This window comes from Salvelinus fontinalis, chromosome 5 (genome assembly GCF_029448725.1).
Source record: "Salvelinus fontinalis isolate EN_2023a chromosome 5, ASM2944872v1, whole genome shotgun sequence".
In the NCBI taxonomy this organism is placed as follows: Eukaryota; Metazoa; Chordata; class Actinopteri; order Salmoniformes; family Salmonidae; genus Salvelinus; species Salvelinus fontinalis.
This window is the reverse complement of record NC_074669.1, coordinates 2,000,802-2,005,801: the sequence shown is the minus strand read 5'-3', so window position 1 is coordinate 2,005,801 and position 5,000 is coordinate 2,000,802. Positions and strand designations below refer to the sequence as shown.

Sequence of the window (5,000 nt, the reverse complement as noted above, 5' to 3'; positions counted from 1 at the left end):
ATATGATCCTATAAGGATGACGGTAGACATACCTCATCCAGAGGGATAATTATATGATCCTATAAGGATGACGATAGACCTACCTGTAGATAATTATATGATCCTATAAGGATGACGGTAGACATACCTCATCCAGAGAGATAATTATATGATCCTATAAGGATGACGGTAGACATACCTCATCCAGAGGGATAATTATATGATCCTATAAGGATGACGATAGACCTACCTCATCCAGAGAGATAATTATATGATCCTATAAGCCATATAGCAGACACTTTCATCCAAAATGAATCAGTCAAGTGAGTGGATACATAAATTTTTACATACGTGTGATCCCTGTGGGAATTGAACCTTTGACCTTGACAATGCTAGTGCCATGCTCCTACCAACTGAGCCACACAGGACTGCCACATAACTAATCTACCATGTAAATGTAAAACATCTACACTGAACAAAAATATAAATGCATACATGCAACAATTTCAGCAATTTTACAGAGTTACAGTTCATATAAGGAAATCAGTCAATGGAAGGAAATTCATTAGGCCCTACTTTGTGGATTTCACATGGCTGAGAATACAGATATGCATCTGTTGGTCACAGACACCTTTAAAAAAAAAGTAGGGGCATGGATCAGAAAACCAGTCAGTATCTGATGTGACCATCATTTTCCTCATGCAGCGCTACACATCTCCTTCACATAGAGTTGATCAGGCTGTTGATTGTGCAAAACCCACAGTTTCATCAGCTGTCGGGTGGCTGGTCTCAGACGATCCCGCAGGTGAAGAAGCCGGATGTGGAGGTCCTGGGCTGGCGTGGTTACACGTGGTCTGCGGTTGTGAGGCCGGTTGGACGTACTGACAAATTCCCTAAAACAACTTTGGAGGTGGCTTATGGTAGAGAAATTAACATTCAGTTATCTGGCAACAGCTCTGGTGGACATTCCTGCAGTCAGAATGCAAATTGCACGATCCCTCAAAACTGTGTGGCGAATGTGACGAAACTACACATTTTAGAGTGGCCTCTTATTGTCCCCAGCACAAGGTGCACCTGTGTAATGATGTTTAATCAGGTTCATGATATGCCATACCTGTCAAGTGTATGGACTACCTTGGCCGAGGAGAAATGCTCACTAACAGGAACGTAAACAAATGTGTGCAGAACGTTTGAGAGGAACAAGCTTTTTGTTACGTTTGTAAAATATCTGGGATCTTTTATTTCAGCTCATGAAACATGGTACCAACACTTTATATGTTGCGTTTATATTTTTGGTTCAGTATAGTTGTTTCAACTAATTATTATTATTATTATTAAGTAACTGAATCCACAGTATTTTCTATCCCGCCCCAAAAAATGGTTGACCAAAACTTAGCTCCAACTTGAGAAAACATACGCAAAATGAATTCAACATGAAATGATGCTCAACTTGTCTACAACATTGTATTTGGGAATATTACCTTAAAAAGGTTTTGGAATTACTTGCACACACACACAGTGCTTTTAACATACAATGTTTTCAACAAATCTGACACGCACATGATGACATTGTGAATGTTCATTTATACAGTCATTATTATTCAACATGTCCTCACCTGGGATTTAAACTCACAACCTCTTGGTTCACGACATTCCAATCTTCCTGTTACGCCACAATGTCTTTGTCAATAATTTATTTTTATTTTTTATATTCTCTCATCAATGATTTGATTTATTTCAGCAATTTGAGTTTTTTCTGTATAGTTTTCTGTTGTTGGGGCGTATTACTCTGTTTTGATGCTACTCCTTAATCATTATGATAAAAATAATTGGTTTTCTTGAGTGTCTGCATAAGAGTCTGCATAAGAGTCAGCATAAGAGAGTCAGCATCAGAGAGTCAGCATAAGAGGCGTCTGCATAAGAGAGTCTGAATGAGAGAGTCTGCATCAGAGAGTCTGCATCAGAGAGTCTGCATCAGAGAGTCTGCATCAGAGAGTCTGCATCAGAGAGTCAGCATCAGAGAGTCAGCTTAAGTGGCGTCTGCATCAGAGAGTCAGCATCAAAGTGTCAGCATCAGAGAGTCTGCATCAGAGAGTCTGCATAAGAGAGTCAGCATCAGATAGTCTGCATCAGAGAGTCAGCATAAGTGGCGTCTGCATCAGAGAGTCTGCATCAGAGAGTCTGCATCAGAGAGTCTGCATCAGAGAGTCTGCATAAGAGAGTCAGCATCAGAGTGTCAGCATAAGAGAGTCAGCATCAGAGTGTCAGCATCAGAGTGTCAGCATCAGAGTGTCAGCATCAGAGTGTCTGCATAAGAGAGTCAGCATCAGAGAGTCTGCATAAGAGAGTCAGCATCAGAGTGTCAGCATCAGAGTGTCAGCATCAGAGTGTCAGCATCAGAGTGTCAGCATAAGAGAGTCTGCATAAGAGAGTCAGCATCAGAGTGTCAGCATCAGAGTGTCAGCATAAGTGGCGTCTGCATAAGAGGCGTCTGCATAAGAGGCGTCTGCATAAGAGCATCTGCTAAGTGACACACATGAAATCCCCCATTAGTATTCTGTTATCATCCTCCATTAGTATTCTGTTATCATCCTCCATTAGTATTCTGTTATCATCCTCCATTAGTTTTCCTCTCTTTCTTCTCCCTTCTATTGTTGACTTCCTGACATTTACAGAGCCTTCAGAAGGTATGCACAACCCCTTGACTTTTTTCCACGTTGAATTCCGCTATTTGTTTTTGTCACTGGCCTAAACACAATACCCCAGGATGTCAAAGTGGAATTATGTCAAGTCAATAAGTATTCAAAGCCTAAATAAGTTAGCAAGGCTATGCTCACTGAGTCTGTACATGGTCGAAGCTTTCCTTTTTTTGTTTGGGTCAGTCACAGTGGTCAGGTGTTCTGCCACTGTGTACTCTCTGTTTAGGGCCAAATAGCATTCTAGTTTGCTCAGTTTTTTTTGTTAATTCTTGTGTCAATTCATTATCTTCTTGTTTTCTCATGATTTGGTTGGGTCTAATTGTGTTGCTGTCCTGGGGCTCTGTGGGGTGTGTTTGTGTTTGTGAACAGAGCCCCAGGACCAGCTTGCTTAGGGGACTCTTCTCCAGGTTAACCTCTCTGTAGGTGATGGCTTTGTTATGGAAGGTTTGGGAATCATTTCCTTTTAGGTGGTTGTAGAATTTAACGTCTCTTTTCTGGATTTTGATAATTAAGCAGGTATCGGCCTAATTCTGCTCTGCGTGCATTATTTTGTGTTCTACATTGTACACACATAGGGATATTTTGCAGAATTCTGCATGCAGAGTCTCAATTTGGAGTTTGTCCCATTTTGTGAATTCTTGGTTGCTGAGCGGACCCCAGACCTCACAACTATGAAGGGCAATGGGTTCGATAACTGATTCAAGTATTTTTAGCCAGATCCTAATTGGTATGTCGAATTATATGTTCCTTTTTATGGCACAGAAGGCCCTTCTTGCCTTGTCTCTCAGATCGTTCACAGCTTTGTGGAAGTTACTTGTGGTGCTGATGTTTAGGCCGAGGTATGTATAGTTTTTTGTGTGCTCGAGGGCAACGGTGTCTAGATGAAGTTTTTATTGGTGGCCTTGTCAACTGGACCTGTTTTAGAACACCATTATTTTTGTCTTACTAAGATATACTGTCAAGGCCCAGGTCTGACGGAATCTGTGCAGAAGATCTAGGTGCTGCTGTAGGCCCTCCTTGGTTGGTGACAGAAGCACCAGATCATCAGCAAACAGTAGACATTTGACTTCAGATTCTAGTAGGGTGAGGCCGGGTGCTGCAGACTGTCCTAGTGCCTCGCAAATTCGTTGATATACAGTGCTCAAAAAAATAAAGGGAACACTTAAACAACACAATGTAACTCCAAGTCAATCACACTTCTGTGAAATCAAACTGTCCACTTAGGAAGCAACACTGATTGACAATAAACAATGATACTTTTGAATGTTGGCGGTGCTTTCACTCTAGTGGTAGCATGAGACGGAGTCTACAACCCACACAAGTGGCTCAGGTAGTGCAGCTCATCCAGGATGGCACATCACTGCGAGCTGTGGCAAGAAGGTTTGCTGTGTCTGTCAGCGTAGTGTCCAGAGCATGGAGGCACTACCAGGAGACAGGCCAGTACATCAGGAGACGTGGAGGAGGCCGTAGGAGGGCAACAACCCAGCAGCAGAACCGCTACCTCCGCCTTTGTGCAAGGAGGTGCACTGCCAGAGCCCTGCAAAATGACCTCCAGCAGGCCACAAATGTGCATGTGTCTGCTCAAACGGTCAGAAACAGACTCCATGAGGGTGGTATGAGGGCCCGACGTCCACAGGTGGGGGTTGTGCTTACAGCCCAACACCGTGCAGGATGTTTGGCATTTGCTAGAGAACACCAAGATTGGCAAATTTGCCACTGGCGCCCTGTGCTCTTCACAGATGAAAGCACGTTCACACTGAGCACGTGACAGACGTGACAGAGTCTGGAGACGCCGTGGAGAACGTTCTGCTGCCTACAACATCCTCCAGCATGACCGGTTTGGCGATGGGTCAGTCAGCGTGTGGGGTGGCATTTCTTTGGGGGGCCGCACAGCCCTCCATGTGCTCGCCAGAGGTAGCCTGACTGCCATTAGGTACCGAGATGAGATCCTCAGACCCCTTGTGAGACCATATGCTGGTGCGGTTGGCCCTGGGTTCCTCCTAATGCAAGACAATACTAGACCTCATGTGGCTGGAGTGTGTCAGCAGTTCCTGCAAGAGGAAGGCATTGATGCTATGGACTGGCCCGCCCGTTCCCCAGACCTGAATCCAATTGAGCACATCTGGGACATCATGTCTCGCTCCATCCACCAACGCCACGTTGCACCACAGACTGTCCAGGAGGTGGCGGATGCTTAAGTCCAGGTCTGGGAGGAGATCCCTCAGGAGACCATCCGCCACCTCATCAGGAGCATGCCCAGGCGTTGTAGGGAGGTCATACAGGCACGTGGAGGCCACACACACTACTGAGCCTCATTTTGAC

The 5,000-nt window shown here is 44.4% G+C and overlaps 1 protein-coding gene across 4 annotated transcripts in view; it reads left to right on the top strand.

The window, feature by feature from the left end:
• The window catches only part of LOC129856189 (synaptotagmin-7-like), a 371,304-nt gene that overhangs the window by 270,582 nt on the left and 95,722 nt on the right, over positions 1 to 5,000 (top strand). The window lies entirely within an intron of this gene.